The following is a 20085-nucleotide window of genomic DNA, read 5'->3' as shown; positions in this document are numbered from 1 at the left end:
GTGTGACAAGAACATTTTAAATGTAGTGTCTGATGTACAAACATACCTTGGTTTGTAGTTTATTGAAATGATCATGTTATCTGCCTATGTTCAGAGGCTTTACGTATAAAATCGGATGAATACATGTGTGACTTCCTTCCATACCAAGGCTAACCTCTCAATTTAACTGTTGCCAGCAGTATGGCTTCTCCTTACTGCTATCCCCATATTTAAAGTTTCAATTTGTGTCTTGCCTTTTTTGTTCTATTTTGTTACAGTTTGCTGTTTATTTATCTCCTGAGTTTTTCCCCTCGAGGTGAATTGGAGTAAGGATATTAGCAGCCCTTCAGCACATTGCATAAGTGGCTATTCTTCAATACTTCTTAGACTCTCATGACGGGTGATATGATAACGAGGAGCATTATAGTTGAATCTGATTATGCGCCTCCTGTCATGCAAACCTACACTCTTTGCAGCAAGGTCCTTGATTAATTATCAGGGGCATAGTTCCCTGATTAAACAATTGTTTTGTTCAAACAAAACAATTTTGTTTTAACAAAAACTCCTGTACATCATTTTGACTGTTGTTCTAAGCCTAGTCAATCATTTGGAATGACAGATTAAAAAGCAGTCTGATTGTTTTTCATCAAGTTATGATTTAGCTGTGACTGGCCAGACCCCTAAATCAACACAAGGCAACATTGCTTAAGGAGAAGGGAAACAATCTTCAATGATTGAAGTGAGTGCAGATAAATCAATGCCAACACCATCTAACCTTAAGAACACTGACGCTCTGGTTTTGTTTTTAATTCTTGTCAATATATTAAAATGTAGTACAGGTATTTGAGCAAGTGTAGCATCAGTGGATGCTGTTTTAAAGGCAAAACACGGAACTAGTAGCTTGCTGCCATGGATATCGACTGGTTGGTTCCTTCAGCTTCATGATGCTTCTTTGCTTTTACAAAGCATCTAAATACGTGATATGGAATACACGCCATTGTATTGTGTGGCACTATCACCGAGCTAAACAGGATAGATTTCGAACAGATCGAGCAACTCAAGACTAGGCATCCATGAGACGCTGTGGGACATCAGCAGCAGCAGATTTCTACTCAACCACAATCTGCAACCTCATGGCCCGGCATGTTTTGTTTGAACAAAACAATTGTTTAATCAGGGAACTATGCCCCTGATAATTAATCAAGAACCTTGCTGCAAAGAGTATAAGTTTGCATGGCTGCTACCATTACTGCCAAGCCAGGGGATCAACCCTAGTTCAATGAAGAATGCGGGAGGGCATATCTACAAAAGAGATGTCAATCTGGTGAGGCTACAATACTGGACTATTGCATGCCAAATAGCATAAGCAGCACGTAATAGACAGAGCTAAGCAATTCCACAACGAATCAAATCTAAATACTGCAGTCCTGCCACATCCGTTATGAATGGTGGTGAACAATTAACTCACTGGAGGAGGAGGCTTCATAAATATCCCGTCCTCAATGATGGGGGATCCCAGCATATCAGTGCAAAAGGTGAGACTGAAGCATTTGCAACAACCTTCAGCCAGAAAAGCCTTTTGGATGATCCATCTTGGCCTCCTCTGGAGGTCCCCAGAATCACAGATGTCAGTGTTCAACCAATTCGATTCACTCCACATGATATCAAGAAATGGCTGACGACACTGGATACTGCAAAAGCTAAGGTTCCTGACTGTATTCTGGCAATAGTACCGAAGACTTGTGCTCCAGAACTTGTTGCATCCCTTAGCCAAGCTGTTCTAGTGCAGCTACATCTCTGGCATCAATGTGTTAAATTGCCCAGGTATGTCCCGTACAACAGAAAAGAGACAAATCCAACCCAGTCAACTACCGTCCCATTGGTTTACTCTCAATCATCAGTAAAGTGATGGAAGGGGTCATCAGCAGCACTTAGCAATAACCTGCTCACTGATGCTCAGCTTGTGTTCCACCAGGGTCATTCAGCTCCTGACCTCATTACAGCCTTGGGTACAAACATGGTCAAAAGAACTGAATTTCGGGGGTGAGGTGAGAATGATTGCCCTTGACATCAAGGCAACATTTGACTGATTATGTCATCAAGAAACCCTAGCAACACTGGAATCAAGGGGAATCCCCCTCTAGTTGGAGTCATACTTGACACAAAAGATGATGGTTGTGGTTGTTTGGGTCAATCATCTCAATTCCAGGACTTAATACAGGTGTTCCTCTGGTATTGTCCCAGGCCCAACCATCTTTAACTGTGTCATCAATGACCTTACTTGCATCAATAGTGGTGATGTTTGCTGATGACTGCACAATGATCAGCACCATTTGTGACTCCTCAGATACCGAAGCAGTCCACGTCCAAATGCAGCAAGACCTGGACAATATCCAGGCTTGGGCTGCCAAGTGGAAAGTAACATTCACCAAGTGCCAGGCAATGTCATCATTGACAAAAACTGAACAGGACTAGCCATATAAATATGGTGGTTATGAGAGCACGCCAGAGGCTAGGAATCTTGCAGCAGTTAACTCGCCTCTTGACTCCCCAACGCCTGTCCACCATCTACAGTGCACAAGGCAGGGGTGTGATGAAATACTCTCCACTTGCCTGGATGGATGCAGCTCCAATAATATTGAAGAAGCTCAACACCATTCAGGACAAAACAACCTGCTTGGTTGCTACCTCTTCCACAAAACATATTAACCGAGGAGGCGATGGTCTCGTGCTATTATCACAAGACTATTAATCCAGAAATTCAGTAATGTACTGGGGACCACGGTTAAAATCCTGCCACAGCAGATGGTGGAATTTGAATTCAATAAAAAAAGTGTCTGCAATTAAGAACCTAATGATGACCACGAAACCATTGTCGATTGTCAGAAAAACTGGTTCACTCGTGTCCTTAGTTAATGAAGGAAACTAATGAAGGAAATCTGCCAACCTTACCTGGTCTGTGTTGCATGTGACTCCAGAGCCACAGCAATGTGGTTGATTCTCAATTGCCTTTGAGCAACTAGGATGGACAATAAATGCTGTCCAGTCAGCATCGCCCATGTGCACGAATGAACAGTAGGAGCAGTATGTGCCATCTACAAATGCACTGCAGGTTCTCATCAAGACTCCTTAGGCAGCACCTTCCAAAAACCTATGACCCCTACCATCTAGAGGACCATCTAGAGGGACAAGGGCAGCAAATACTTAGGAACATCACCACCTTGAGGTTCCCCCCAAAATCACTCACCATCCTGAATTGGAAATATATCACCATTCCTTCACTGTCACTGGGTTAAAATCCTGGAACTCCAAAGAACAAAGAACAATACAGCACAGGAACAGGCCCTTCGGCCCTCCAAGCCCGCGCCGCTCCCTGGTCCAAACTAGACCATTCTTTTGTATCCCTCCATTCCCACTCCGTTCATATGGCTGTCTAGATAAGTCTTAAACGTTCCCAGTGTGTCCGCCTCCACCACCTTGCCTGGCAGCGCATTCCAGGCCCCCACCACCCTCTGTGTAAAATATGTCCGTCTGATATCTGTGTTAAACCTCCCCCCCTTCACCTTGAACCTATGACCCCTCGTGAACGTCACCACCAACCTGGGGAAAAGCTTCCCACCGTTCACCCTATCTATGCCTTTCATAATTTTATACACTTCTATTAAGTCTCCCCTCATCCTCCGTTTTTCCAGGGAGAACAACCCCAGTTTACCCAATCTCTCCTCATAACTAAGCCCCTCCATACCAGGTAACATCCTGGTAAACCTCCTCTGTACTCTCTCCAAAGCCTCCACGTCCTTCTGGTAGTGTGGCGACCAGAACTGGACGCAGTATTCCAGATGCGGCCGAACCAACGTTCTATACATCTGCAACAATACTCTCTAACAATACTGTGAGTGTACGTACACCTCAAGGACTGCAGCAGCCCCAGAAGCCAGTTCAGCAGTGCCTTCTCCAGGGCCATTAGGGATGAGCAATAAATGCTGGCCTCGTCAGCAATGCCCACATACTGTAAATGAATTTTTAAAAATGTGAGAGCAGTGATTTTTTTGGATACTTCATTGCCACCAAATATGATCACAAAATGCTATACCTACTGATAATTCTGTACTGACCAGTTATTGTCTACTAAATGCTCAATGGAGAGTTTAAACCATTGTCATTTTTTAAAACTTTAGACTATTCCATCTAGTTTTAATGAAATGTTAAAACTGCTCTCCTTGGAAGATTACGATTAGGTAATAAGGTTAATGAGACTATATCTAAGCAGTTGTCTCGTGACCAATGTGAAATATCTCAACAGTCCACAGATCTATTGTGGCATGGTATGATACAGTGCAGAAAGAGACTACTTGGTTCATTGTGCCTGTGCCAGATAAATGCCTTCAAGTAAAAGATATTTTGCTACTCTGTCATATTGCTGGAGCAACAAAAATGCTTCAAGGCCAGAAATGCAACTAATGCAGCGATTCCCAACCAGAGGCACAGTGATGTACTTTGAAGGTTAACCAAATGTGTTGGAAAATATAGGTTTCAAACATATCAATGCATGTACAAAATCTATCTTTGTGTTCAGCCCTGAGGGCAGTATCTCCATTTTCAATGAACTTTGGGTTTTCTGTGCATGCACCAGCCAGGAGCAGGTCAAACATGCATGATTTGGATTATTTATTTTTGCCAAACCTCCTGCATGTGCCCATGGGTCTGACAAACGTAAAAAATTCAAACTGTGCATGTGCAGCCTGTTCCCGGTTAGCACGTAAACAGGATGCCCGAGGTTCATCAGGACTTGGAGATGCTGATCTTGGATCTGAAGACGAAGGCCCCATGCACCTGTGCAAAGAGTGAAACCTCAAAAAGGGCACGAGGATCCAGGGACAATTGAGGAAGACAGGGAGAGGTCCCAAATATCGGAGAGAACAGAGGGAGAAGTCCAAAAATGAAGTTCCGAGTAAGAAACAGGAGCCAATAAAGTTAAGAACAAGAGAAACCCGCTCCAATTAGACAAAGGGCTGGGGGAGCAAACCTTAAGTGAAGTTTTAGTAGTTAAAAAGACCTTCAAAGAAGCCCCAAAGGTTGGAGTAGGCAACCAAAAGTTGTTACTACATGCTACAAAGTGTTGGGGCAAGGATGTACTTTTAGAACAGTAATGTTTTGCCTGGCACAGCTGAAGAGCTGATATTGTTCCTGTAAATTGATACTTGAGGGCATTTATTGTGTAGTGTGGTGAGTTTTGACCACAGTCTGCCATTGAGAAGTTCTTGAAGAGAACTGCTTTGATTCTGATGTGGCCAGAACAACATTACCTCAAGAGAGAAACTCGAGATTCATATAACGACCTTTGGATTTTCATGGACTGGTGCCTCTTGCTCTGTCCCAGAATACCTAATTTGCAGGGAGAAGTTTGCTCCCCAGCAAGGATATATAGTACCTTCAAATGCTTGAGAGAACAAATTGATGTATGATGTGCAAGCTTCAGATAATTAATTGGAGGTGAGTTACCTGGTGGTTGAGCTCACAGCAAAATTGAAGAAGCTGCACACCATTATCGAAACCCTAATTCTGCCAGCATGCAAAGATATTGTGAGAGTAATGTTGGGAGCTGCTGCTGCCAAAGAAATCAACAAAGTTCCTCTTTCTGATAATACAATCAAATGGCATATTGATGAAATGATGTGGAGATGCCGGCGTTGGACTGGGGTAAACACAGTAAGAAGTCTCACAACACCAGGTTAAAGTCCAACAGGTTTATTTGGTAGCAAAAGCCACTAGCTTTCGTCTTCGACGAAGGAGCAGCACTCCGAAAGCTAGTGGCTTTTGCTACCAAATAAACCTGTTGGACTTTAACCTGGTGTTGTGAGACTTCTTACTATATTGATGAAATGTCAGTTGATATAGGACAGGTGCTTCAAGAGAAATTAGAAATGAGTGAAAAATTTGCCCTGCAGATTGATGACTCCACAGATGTTAGTGGACACTGCTAGCTCTTTGCCAATGTCAGGTACATTGACAGGGATTCTATTAGTGTATTTCTTCTTTTGCAAAGAGTTGTCCGATCGTGCTACCGAGAGGAAATATTTTGTGTCACAACTGCTTATCTGGGGGAAAACAGCCTTAAGTGGACTGAGTGCATTTCATCTGTACTGATGAAGCAGCTTCTATGAAGGGAAACCTCAAAGGATTTATGAGTCCTTAATGGTTAATGTTAAAGGATTTGTGAGTAAAATGAAAGAAGAAAATCCTGACATAAAGATCAGTTACTGTATCCATGTGTAAAATCACATCCTTTGAAATGGCACTTGCTCACTATTTCATATGAAAAGTTGAGAGCTGAGTGTCAGAGTTTACTCCTGCACACTGAAGTGTGATGGCTGTCTTGGGGAAAGGTCCTCTCCCTTGCTTATGAGCTCCATAATGTGCTGAAAGAGTTTTTGACTCTGCATGAATTGCCACAGAAATATTTAATATGTGATGATTCTTGGTATGCTAAGGTTGCATATCCTTCAGATATATTCAGCCATTTGAATGAGCTGAATGTTAAAATGCAGGGGAAAAATAAGAACATTTTGATTTCTGCAGATAAACTTCAAGAGAAGTTTGAATGTTACTTCCCCTCCACAAGTATGAAAGACTTTGACTGGCTACTTGATCCATTTAGTTGACTTTCTTTTGAATTGTCCAAGAAATTGTCTTTAAAAGAACAAGAAGAATTCCCAGAGCTCAGGATGGATCATACACAAACTGAGTTTGCAAAAGGAGCCTGTCACTGCAGCAAGACCTATGAGTTGTCCTGCCATTAGTTCCTCCCCAGATCAAGAGACCCTGCTCACAGAGGCAGGCCCAGATATCATATTAACGATGCTAGTGAAATGTTGCTCACAGTATTTCTACATTTGCACTTTGCTATTTATATATTTTAAATTTCAGTATTTTTTGACGAAAGGGAAGAAAATGAATGTTTTTATTGTTATGAAATGAACTTTCACTTTGAGAAATGCAGACTTAAACTAAGAACTGAAATCTTCAATGGGAAACATTTTAAAATTGTGTATGTTTTCTCTTCAGCATGTTGTATTTGACTTGCAACTGGGTGATAGGGCTTTCATTATAAACTGCTAAACTAATGAAAATTTTATTAGATGGTGGCTTAATGTGTTTTTTTAGAAGTTGTTAGAGATGAAAGGCTTTTACTGGAGGGCAATTCAGTTAGAGAAAATAGGATGTGTTTTATTTAATTTTAAAGGTGTACTGTGACATCAAAGTTGGGAACCACTGGAATGTGTTCTTGGGGGTACGGTAAGAAGTCTCACAACACCAGGTTAAAGTCCAACAGGTTTATTTGGCAGCATGAGCTTTCAGAGTCCAACGCCGGCATCTCCACTTCTTGGGGGTGGAGTACTGTTTTGCAGTTGCATGCATAACAAAAGTCATAAAAATTTGTATTACATTTAAGATTCTTTTCTGTCAACTTTAGTTTCTCTTTTATTTTGGCATTAATTGCAAGTTATTATTGTATTTACCATCATCACTGAAGTAGAGATTGCCTGTTGGGACGTATGGATATTTAGCATAGTAGAGCCATGTTGTGACTGTAAAGACTTGATTACCTGTTAAGAATAGCATTCCAACCATTATCTTATAATTGAGTTTGTGTCTGTATATGCCCTGTTTGTGAACCCAACTCCCACTCACCTGATGAAAGAGCGTGCTACCAAATAAACCTGTTGGACTTTAACCTGGTGTTGTGAGACTTTTTACTGTGTTTCATGTTGTTATGGAACACTTACTATTATGATATGTTGGTTTTATTCTTTGGCAACCATTGTTTTTAAAAAGCATCTTAAAAGAGGAAAAGTGAGATAGATGTGGAGAGGTTAAGAAGGAAATTCCAGAGCTGAAGGTCTTGACACTGAAGACCAATGGTGGAGCAACTGAATACCGGTATGCTCAAGAGACCAAAGTTCGAGGAGAGATATATATTACTGTTGTGGGGATGGGGAGGAGATCATAGGATGGCGTGATACCATGGAGACATTTGAAAACAAAGGTGAAAATTTTAAAGCCACGTATCAAGCTGGGATCCAGTATGGATAAACCAGCATAAGGGGATGGTGAATGGGACTTTGTGCGAGTTAATCACAATGGTAAATATTGACAGAAAAGAATGAAGATGGAAACACTGAAATAGACATTTTGATCTATCTTGTCCCTATAAATTTTCTTCTCTTTGCATGAGCCAGAACTGAAAGGTTATCAACGTCAGGAATGGTTGAACAGGCTAGGTTTTCCTACAGAAAAGACAAGGTTGATTGGTGAAAACATAAGAGTAAAAATATAGGGCGAGATTCATCAATCTCATCCGTGGCTGCGCTGCTGCAAGTGAGAACTGAGAATTGTGTTCCAGCTAAAATTCCATTCACTTTCAGCAGTAGCGAAGAATCCCAACTGTGAACGAGGACAGAGATTTTTAGTGATAAAATCTGAAGATTGTAGTGTATAAATTTCAAAGACCATACACAAGTTGGTGGAATAGGTGGACAGCAGATCAAGTTCAGTGTGGAGAAATATGAAATAATGCTTTTGAAAGGGAGAACATAGAGGGATAATATAAAATAAAGGGTAAACTCTAAAGCGGATGCAGGAGCAGAGGGACCAGGGTATATATGTATGCATAAGTAATTAAAGTGGCAGGCCAGGTTGAGAGAGCAGATATAAAAGCATACAATATACTTTGCTTTATTAATAAGGCCACAGAATGCAAAAGAATGGAAGTTGTATTAAATTTGTATAAAGCGCAAGTTCAGCTTCAGATGGAGCACTGTGTCCAGTTCTGGGTGCTGCACTTTAGGAAGGATATGAAGGCATTGGGAAAAGTTCAGAAAAAGTTCACAGAAATGACTCCAGTGATCAGGAACTTCAGTTACATGGATAGGTTGGACAAGTTAGTTCTGTTTCCTTGGAGAAAAGAAGGTGGAGTGAAGATTTGATACTTGTATTGAGAATCATGAGGGGTCTGGACAAGAGAAAATAAGGAGAACTTGTTCCTACTCATGAAAGATACAAGAACGATGGAACTGCGATTTAAAGTAATTGGCAAAAAAAGCAAAAGCCACATGAGAAAAACTTTCTCATGCAATGATTGGTTAAGGGCTGAAATATACTACCTGAGAGTGTGGTCGAGGCAGTTCAGTTGAGACAATTAGAAGGGAATTAGGCTGTTATTTGTAAAGGAACTGTGCAGGGTTATAGGGACAAGACGGGATAAATAAAAGGGAACCAGCAGATGCAGTATACTTGGATTTCCAAGAAGCATTCGATAAGGTATAGTAGAAAAGGCTAATTAAGATAAGAGCCCATGATGTTGGGGTAGTATTTTAGCATGGATAGAGGATTGGCTAAATAATAGAAGGTGGGGAGTATGGATAAGAGGGACATTTTCAGGATGGCAACCTGTAACTAGTGCCACAGGGATCAGTGTTGGGGCCTCAACTATTTACAATATATACTGATGACTTGGATGATATGGACTTCAGTAAGGCCTTTGACAAGGTCCCTCATGGCAGGCTGATACAGAAGGTGAAGTCACATGGGATCCATGGTGAACTGGTAAGATGGATACAGAACTGGCTTGGTCATAGAAGACAGAGTAGCGGTGGAAGGGTGTTTTTCTGACTGTGACCAGTGGTGTTCCGCAGGGATCAGTGCTGGGGCCCCTGTTGTTTGTAATATATATTAATGATTTGGAAGAGAATGTAGGTGGTCGGATTAGTACATTTCCCGACAACACAAAGATTGGGCAGCTGTGGATAGTGAGGAGGATTGCCAGAGAATATTGATTGGCTAAAGACTTAGGTGGAGAAATGGCAGATGAAATTTAATCCAGACAAATGTGAGGTGATACATTTTGGAAGGTCTAATGCAGGAGGGAAGAATACAGTAAATGGCAGAACTCTTAGCAGTATTAACACACAGAGAGATCTAGGTGTACAGGTCCACAGTTCCCTGAGAGTGGCAACACAAGTGGATAGGTTGGCCAAGAAGGCATATGGCATGCTTGTCTTCGTCGGTCAAGGCAGAGTATTAAAATTTACAAGTCAAGTTGCGGTTGTATAGAACTTTAGGCCACATTTGGAATAAGAACATAAGGACAAGGAGCAGGAATAGGCCATCTGGTCCCTTGAGCCTGCTCTGCCATTCAATAAGATCATTTGTGGACTCAGCTCCACTTACCTGCCCGCTCACCATAACAAAGTTCTGGTCACCATTTCCAATGGTGGAACAGGAAGTGGGCAGAAGCTTTTTTGCCAGTTCCATGCAATTACAATTAAAATTTAAAATGCTGGTGGTGTGCATTGGTCACGTGGCATCACATGGAAAAAGCTATTCAGTGGTGAATTTTGCTGTTAGCTGACAATTCACCAGGTATGGGTGGACTATGAACGAGTCTCTTGGGAAAACAGGGAGACTGCATCAGAGCCACAAATTTCCCGTGCAGATCTATTTCCATTAACATAAGGCGAGTTGGGAGCACAAATACTTAACATTCCATTGGTTTCACCTTCATGTGGGCATCATTGTTGCTTGTTGAAACTAGCTTAGTTAGAGTGCTAAACTGGCATGCCTTACAATTGGCATGCATTGATGGATAAAGGAGAGTTAGGTGCATTTCTTTATTATGGTAGAAACAAAGTTAAAGTCTATTAGTGTCACAAGTAGGCTTACATTAACACTGCAATGAAGTTACTGTGAAAATCCCCTAGTCGACACACTCCGGCACCTGTTCAGGTACATCGAGGGAGAATTTTAGCATGGACCGTGTACCTCACCAGCATGTCTTTCAGACTGGGAGGAAACTGGTGCACCCGGAGGAAATCCATGCAGACGCAGGGAGAACGTGCAAACTCTGCACAGACAGTGACCCAAGCCAGGAATTGAACCTGGGTCCCTGGCACAGTGAGGCAGCAATGCTAACCACTGTGCCACCATGCTGCCCATAAGCAACAATGTGTTTTTGCATTCACTCTTTATTGAATATTCATGTTCATGTTCAGTGTTGTTCTTGCCACTCTGTGAGACATGGCTGAACTTAGAGGCTCAGCTGACCCTCCCTTCAATGCATTGTAAAGGATGTTGTTGGAGATCACTCTCAATGGGGATAACTGAAAACCCTGTGAGGATTTTTCCAGTCAACACCCTGAGATGTGGATAGTAATGCTATTGCTCTTTAGGCCCTTCATTTTCTTACCTTGTCTGACTTACTTTTCCACTAACCCTCCCTCCACCACACCTCAGATGCCAGGCTCTTCCCTCGTCCACTCCTTCATGCCTGTGACTCCATCCTCTGACCTCCCTTGGATCTTTCCTCACATCTCCTTGCCCTGATCTCATTGCACAAACCTCCATCTCACCATTGAGTCACCTTTGCCAGTCCCAAGTCTCCATGTATGTTCCCATTCTCTTTCTCCCTCCCTTGTGCTGCAGAATTCAACAAGGAATACACTGACCCTTAGAACACAACTGCATAAAGCTGACTGCTGCAAGTCACCTTCAAATGAACATGAACCAGGTGCTATGAAATTCTCATGCGCTGCTGACTTTATCTTGAAGGTCATCAAAAAAGTTTTCCATGTATTGCAAGTGGGAATCAGTCACAGTATGGTGTGAGGCCCAACCCACAACTAACATGTTGATGACTCAATCTCTTCATTTGCAATAAGGAATTCAACATTTCAGGTCCTCCTAATTCGGCCACCCTGCGCAACACAATTCCATTACTTGCAGGCTCCATAATAACCATTTCCCCCCCTCTCCCACCATAGTCACTGATATTAGGATTACATTTCTGGCCTATGGTTATGCCTTTGAGTATATTTGTCTGAAGTACTTTGTACGTAATTGTAGGTGTGCCTGTGATCATTATAGGATTTCTTTTCATTTTTTAATGATGATTGCTAAAATTGATGTTGCTGTTTATCTGCAACAGTGCTTCTGATTTTTTTTGTTACTGTCTTGTTTTTATTCAATTGATTTTCTTTGTATGTATGCATGTCCAGTTTATGACTTTAATGATGTGTGTCATGAGTGATGTGAATGTTGCCATGGGTGTATGTAGGCTGTTGGTTTCTTTTCTCGAATGCTCTTTGTTTTTCTTTTTGTAAAAGTATGTTTTATTAAAGATTTTGCATTTTTTACAAACAACACAACAAACTCTCGGATTGGTACAGAACAGCTTGATCATTTTTCAACAATGCATGTATGAAGAGATGGAAAAATACCAAACAGTTGGTTCAGATTCTGGACGGGATTTTATGGCCTTGCTTGTCCCAAAACCATAAAACCCCGCCTGAGGTCAACAGATCTTTCCAGGGTCAGCCCCTTGGCCGCTCAGATTCCTGTGGCGAGTGGGGGCGTTAAATTCCAGCCTATTTGTTATATCCAGCACCTCACATCATGCAAATAATTAAAGGATATATCGGAAGATTGCGGGGGGAGGCATTAGGATAACAGGATATAGCCATAATTGACTTAGTGGTACAAACCCACACAGGATAACGGCGACAGAGCTTCAAAACTTATGGAAAATCTTGTAGAAGTAAGTCAGACAGTGCAGAATCTAAAACTTTAAGGTAGGGGTTCCATACCATCCAGAAGTATCAGATTTAGCTTGAAGTAAATAGGTCAAGAATTCCATTGGGATACATTCCATAATAATTTTATGCCAATTTTGAATTGAATGAGACTTATCACTAATCTATGAGCAAATGTTAGGATGTTGTACAGTCGTTTTCCATTGGCACCATTTATCTTTTTATCTGAGACACTCAGTATTAAATGCAAGGGATCAAATTCTAAGGCTATATAAAAAATCCTCTCAACTCTTTAAGGATATTAAGCCAATGCGATTTAGTCTTGACACAGGACCAAAAACAGTGCAAGTAATCCCCCCTTGTCCACCTTGCACTTCTGGCACAAGAGGATATAGCACAGTCAAACCTGTGCTGTACGGTTAGAGTAATATGCAGATGATATAATATCCTAAGCTGAGTCTCTTTTGTTCTATTACAAACTGAGATTTTACTAGCATACTCCCAAACATCACTCCATGTTTCCTCATATTTACTTCAAGGTCACTTTTCCAAGACCATGTATTCTCACAGGATCTAGAGCATAAAGTAATGTACAATTTATTGATTAATTGCCTAGGCTCCGCAGATATCAGAATTTTTTCCACTGGGGAAATCTTAGCATTTAAAAAAAAGAGTTGTCTAATAGTATCTGAAAAAGGAGTCTTTCGGAAGATCAAACTGTTGACATAGCTGCTCAAAAGATAACAAGGTGGCACCGACATTGATTCCAGGGATGAAGGGGTTGACGTATGAGGAGAGATTAAACAGTTTGGGCTTGTACTCGCTGGAGTTTAGAAGGATGAGAGGGGATCTGAAATAAAAGTTTAAAAGGGATTGATAAAGTAAATGTAGACCAAATGTTTCCTCTAATGGGGCTATCTACAACAGGAGGTCACAGGTTGCGAAGTAATAGATTTAAAACTGAGAGGAGAAGGAACTACTTCTCGCAGAGGATGGTGAATTTGTGGAACTCGCTGCCCCATAGTGCGGTGGAGTCTGAATCGTTGAATGGTTTCAAGAGGGAGATAGACATGTTTCTAATTAAAAAAGGGAAAGAGGGATATGGGGAACAGGTGAGGAGGTGGACTTGAGACCAGGGAAAGATCAGCCATGGTCCAATTGAATGGCGGAGCAGGCTTGAAGGGCTGAATTTGCCACCTCCTGTTCCTAATTCCTATATTCCGATATTCCTATGTTCCACCATCAACACTTCACTATACCTCGACATCTCATGGTGGTCCATGAGACCTGGTGTGAAATCTGGATTACCCTGAATGGGGGAAAGAGTGGAAGTTAAATTAGATCTTCTCTTTAACTCACGGACCATCCTCCAAGCTTTCAAAGTGTTAATAATAATTATCACATTATTATTAGAATTCCTAAGAAAGAAAAGTGTCTGTAAAGAATATAAAGATGACCAGCTTCAACATCAAGTCATATGGAAGAAGGATTTCCTCTAACCCATTCACATATAAATCTAAGATGAGACGAACTGATACATAAGAACATAAGAACATAAGAAATAGGAGCAGGAGTAGGCCATCTAGCCCCTCGAGCCTGCCCCGCCATTCAATAAGATCATGGCTGATCTGACGTGGATCAGTACCACTTACCCGCCTGATCCCCATAACCCTTAATTCCCTTACCGATCAGGGATCCATCCATCCGCGCTTTAAACATATTCAGCGAGGTAGCCTCCACCACCTCAGTGGGCAGAGAATTCCAGAGATTCACCACCCTCTGGGAGAAGAAGTTCCTCCTCAACTCTGTCTTACACCGACCCCCCTTTATTTTGAGGCTGTGTCCTCTAGTTTTAACTTTCTTACTAAGTGGAAAGAATCTCTCCGCCTCCACCCTATCCAGCCCTCGCATTATCTTATAAGTCTCCATAAGGATCCCCCCTCATCCTTCTAAACTCCAACGAGTACAAACCCAATCTCCTCAGCCTCTCCTCATAATCCAAACCCCTCATCTCCGGTATCAACCTGGTGAACCTTCTCTGCACTCCCTCCAATGCCAATATATCCTTCCTCATATAAGGGGACCAATACTGCACACAGTATTCCAGCTGCGGCCTCACCAATGCCCTGTACAGGTGCATCAAGACATCCCTGCTTTTATATTCTTTAATATTTTATACACTTTAATATTTTGCACCACCAGCCCTCCCTTTAGAGCCAGACAGCTGCAGTTTAGTTAATTCTAAATGAGGCTTCTTCCAAACAAAAGAACTGAATGGCCCATTAATTTCATTAAGGACTTTCGCATATGTAGTATTTGTAGAGGATAGAATCATCTATCCTACCCAGCCAGGAAATTGGTAAAGAGGACCAACAATGTAGGTCTCACTTACTAGAGGCCAACAATGAGGAAACATTTACCTTGTATAACTGCTGAAAGCATATGTATGCCCAGATAAGTAAACCCCAAAGGGGCCCATCTAAAGTGGGGTGGGGGGGGGGAAGGTGTGGTGTGGCAGCATGGCGGCCTACCTGGGAGCATAGACTCCAATTTCATGAAGTTAATCTGATAGATCGAGAAAAGACTAAGTCTAGCTACCACGTCAATAATAATAGGAACAGAGACGGCCAGCTAACAAACAGCATCACATCATTTTCATAGAGCGAATTTTTATGCTGCTTACCTCTATTAGATAACTCACAAATCTGGAGGTTGCTTCTGATGGCCTCTGCCAGAGGTTCAATAGCTAACTCAAAAAATAGAGGAGATAAGGGGCATGAAAAATGGAAAAATAGGAATTGTGAGGTTATGGGTGTGGGGGAGGTTTGTGGAGAGGGAATTTTGAAGCAAGTGGAGAAAAAAATCAAAGGGAGAAATGGGTTTAAATTCATGGGACATTGGCACGCGTATTGGGGAAGAAGGGGCGGGTTCAACCTAAATCATGCTGGGACCAGCGTCCTGGCGAATTGTATAACTAGGGCTCTAAGCTAAATATTGGAGAGGAGGGTTCAGTTGTATGGAAATTAGAAAATCAAAGTTAAAGGAGAAGGTAGGAGTACAGGTTAGTGATGAGGCTGATTGTTACTAGAAAATAAAAGGAAGGACAGAACATGTAAATGTCATGTTAACCAAGGAATCGCAGAAGAGTAGTGAAATCTGTTAATAGAGCAAACCTAAAGGCTTTGTATTTGAATGCACAGTGCACAGTTAACGGTGCAAATAGAGACAAATAGGTTTGATTTGGTGTTGACAATTGAGACGTGGTGCAGGGAAACCAGGTTTGGGATTTGAATATCCAAAGATACTCTGTTTCGGAAGGATAGAGAGAAAAGTAAAGGAGGTGCTGTAGCTTTGTTGATGAAGGAAAAGATCAGTGCTGGAATGAGAAATGATATATGCCTTGGAGAACAAGACGTGGAAATAAAAATTAGGAAGGGAAAGAAGTCCCTGGTTGGAGTAATCTATAGGATCTCAAACAGTAGTTCCGCACTAGGGCACCGTATAGACAAAGAAATACTAGAGGCTTGAAAGAAAGATATGGCAATAATGGATGATTTTAATATGCATATAGACTGGATTAATCAAGGATAGCCTCGAGGAATGGTTCAATTAATGTATTAGATTGGTTCTTGGAGCAGGCTGTTCTGGATTTGGTATTATGTAATGAGGACGGATTAATTAATTATTTCATAGTTAAAGATTCTCTAGGGAAGAATGATCATAGCATGCTGGAATTTCAAATTTCTAAGAAATGGGAATCCAACACTAGCATTCGGAGTTAACCAAAGGTATTTGCATAGACATGAGGACAGATTTTGCCCTAGTGGACTGGGCAGGAAGACTAAAAGCTAGGACAGTTGATGAGCAGTGGCAGATGTTTAAGGAGATATTCAATTCCTTACAACTTACAATTCTCTTCATCTCTGTAATTTAAGAGTGGGGGGGGGGGGGAACATCCATGGCTAAGCAAGGAAGTTGAAAATAACATGAAGACAAAAGCTTAGCCATACCACATTGCAAAAGCCAGTGGCAGGCTGGAAAATTGGGAAACTTAAAGATCAACAAAGTGCTGCTTAAAATGTAATAAAAAGAACAAAGAAAAAGTATGAAAGGGAACTAGCACAAAATATAAAAGGAGTTGCAAAGTTTCTATAAGTATATAAAAGGGAAGAGAGTAGTTAAAGTGAATGTTGGTCCCTTGGAGAATGGGACTGGGGAGTTAGTGGGGAACACTGAAATGGCGGAGACACCAAATCAGGATTTTGCCTCAGTTTTCATGGAGGACACTAGTACCATGCCAATAGTTACATGTAATGCAGAGGTTATAGAAAGAGAGAAACTTGGAACAATCATCATCATGAGGAAAAAGTACTCAACAAACTGTTGGGATTGAAGGGGGACAAGTCCCCAAGGCCTGATGGCCTATATCCGAGAGTCTTAAAGGAAGTGGCAGTGGAGATAGTGGATCCATTGATTACAATATTCCAAAATTCCTATGCTTTGGTGTAGAGGGATCTGGGTGTCCTCATGCATGAATCGCAGAAAACTAGTAAGCAGATACAGCAGGTAATAAGGAAGGAAAATGAAATTTTGGCATTTATTGCTAAAGGAATAGAGTATAAAATTAGGGAAGTGTTGCTGCAATTGTGCAGGCATTAGTGAGACCACACCTGGAGTATTGTGTACAATTTTGGTCCCTTTACTTGAGAAGGAATGTAGTTACATTGGAAGCAGTTCAGAGGAGGTTCACTAGATTGATTCCAGAGATGAGGGGCTTGTCTTATGAAGAGAGATTGAGCAGTTTAGCCTATACTCTCCATAGCTGAGAAAAATGAGAGAAGATCTAATTGAGGTATACAAGATGATAAAGGGGATTGACAGGGTAGATGTAGAGAGGATGTTTCCTCTTGTGGGACAATCTAGAAAAAGAGGTCAAAGTTTTAGGATAAGGGGTAGCAGATTTGAAACGGAGGTGAGGAGAAATTATTTCTCTCAAACTGAATCTGTAGAACTCACTACCCCAGAGTGCGATGGATGCTGGAACATTGAGTAAATTTAAGGAGGAGACTGGCAGATTTTTATTTAGTAATGAGCTGCAGGGTTATGAAGAATGGGCAGGAAAGTGGAGTTGAGGCCGAGATGAGATCAGCCATGATATTGAATGGCAGAGCAGGCTCGGAGGGGCTGAATTGCCTAATTCTGCTGCTGGTTCTCATGTTCTTATAAAAATTAAATGGAACTGGTAGGTTTGGAAAATGAGTTGTGAAAATCTGACAAACAGGAATTACAGAGACAGGAAATTGCTAATATAGCATGGGTCACACATGGCAAAGAGGACATAATGTAGAGATGTCAGTTTTAGACTGAGGTGCGGTTGGGCGGCCGATCGCAGGGCGGTGGAGCAAGTTCAGGGATTACGGGGATGGTGGTGGTGGCGGGGGGGGGGTGCACAGTAGACCATGGGCCCCCACAGTAGCTGGTGGGGGGGCGGGGGGGGGCTGCTTTGTGGAGTCCATGGAGGCAAGCTAAGAGCAGCAGAGGCTGAGTGACCAGGTCTCTGCTGCTAGTGACTTGCACATGCATACTGACGCCCCCTGCTGCTCTCAGCCAGCATTCGGGTGATTTAAGCCTCGTCTGCTCACTCTACATGTGAGAAACCATTTCTGAGTGCATAAGATGGCAGATTTGAACTTGACCAAAAAACGGATCTGAAACACTCATTTTCACGCCCATCCTGGACTTAAAATCTTTTTGGTAAGATCACAATCTGAATGTTGAAATCTGGAAGAAAAATAATTATAAAGATGAATATAAGTTGTAAGTTGAATTGGATGAGCACCTTCAATAATAGAAATGTACTCATTAAGTTTCTGGTCAGAACTAAACAGATTTTAAAAGGTTGATTTTTATTTCTATTTTGAAGATGCTGAGAAAATGCAATTTAGAATTGTCCTCCAATTTTTCGATCACAGAGTAGAATTAATGGTAATATTTTTGGGTCCGTGGGAACACAAGATATTTAATCATATCTTGGTCAATTACAGCAGGGCACAATGCCAAAATCAGTGCAGCAAACACTTGGCAATAACTTTTCACAACATAGGGAAAAAAATCAAAGCATGCACAAGAGCAACTGAGCTTCTATTTAAAAATTAAGTACAACCTTGAGAACAGAAAATGAATGTCACTTGGGGCACAGTGGCACTGTGGTTAGCATTGCTACCTCACAGCGCCAGGGACCCGGATTCGATTCCCAGTATGGGTCACTGTCTGTGCGGAGTCTGCATGTTCTCCCTTTCTCTGCGTGCGTTTCCCCCCAAGTTCTCTGGTTTCCTCCCACATTCTGAAAGATGTGCAGGTTAGGTGCACTGGCCATGTTAAATACTCCCTCAGTGTACCTGAACGGGCATCGGAGTGTGGCGACTAGGGGATTTTCACAGTATTTCATTGCAGTGTTAATGTAAGCCTACTTGTGACACCAATAAATAAACTTTAAAACTTACATATGGCAATGCTTCTGATAGATGATCTGCTGGTTGACCTCTTGCCAATACTGCATAGTCACTGTCTTGGCACTAAACTAACCCTCTCATGTTACCACATACAAGTCTCAAAGTGAAAAGATATATGCAGTACTCACCTTGGTGGACCAAATTAGGTCATTGATCTAATTTTGGTACTGAATCAAGGGTCTTGGGTTGATCCTGTGGCTGCTGACCTCCTCTGGAGTCCCTACTCAAGATTGCTCATCAAAGTGTGGCCTCTCCTCCTCCTGTCTCTTGGGCAAAAGACCTTCAAACTTGCTCTTGCGGTCTAGTGGAGCAGGGAGGCATCGATGAACAGTGGGGCTAGCTGCGGCTTTCCTTCTGCCATTGTGGGTGTTACCCCCCCCTTCCCCCGGTGAACTGCTTGGTTGGTTTTTAATTTTCTATGTGGGGTGTAGCAACAACAAAATGTTTCAACGGAGCAGGAACATCACAGCCCAAGGTCACAGCATAATGTCTCCATGGTGATAGCAGCGGCTGCAGAATGCCTCCCAAGGCAGCAGCTGCAAAAACAACCCCTCACTAGCAACTCAGTAGTCACTGTCTTGGCACCAAACCAACCTTCTCATATTATCACATACAAGAGATATGAGGTATGTGCAGCACAGGAGCCATCCAGTTGAGCAGCATGAGGCTTGGGGACCAGTGTATCCCAGGCCTAAATCAGCAGCGTGGCCATCAAGGACAGCATCAACTGATGCCATGACAAGTGCTAGAATCATATTTAACAGGCAGCAGCCCTACTTTTATGGCTGTATTATAAAAGGGATACATTTGTCTTGGGACTTACCCAAAGGTATGCCATGGCTCTCAGGAATTCACTTTGATTTCTTCTCAGTGTTCCAGCTATCCTCAGAAATACGAAATTTCATGGGGATCCTTCTATTAGCTTTTGTCTAAGTGATCCTCCGAATTCTCTTCAAAACCTCATGACTGTGGACTTAACAGGTCAAACTTAGGCTTCATTGCTTTCT

General features: G+C 42.0%; 1 protein-coding gene across 2 annotated transcripts in view; it reads left to right on the top strand.

The window, feature by feature from the left end:
- stxbp5l (syntaxin binding protein 5L) overlaps positions 1–20085 on the top strand; it is a 437021-nt gene that overhangs the window by 141480 nt on the left and 275456 nt on the right. The window lies entirely within an intron of this gene.

The sequence above is a fragment of the Mustelus asterias genome, chromosome 17, assembly GCF_964213995.1.
Source record: "Mustelus asterias chromosome 17, sMusAst1.hap1.1, whole genome shotgun sequence".
Classification (NCBI taxonomy): Eukaryota; Metazoa; Chordata; class Chondrichthyes; order Carcharhiniformes; family Triakidae; genus Mustelus; species Mustelus asterias.
Note: the sequence above shows the minus strand (reverse complement) of the source record. Positions and strands in the feature narration are given on the sequence as shown.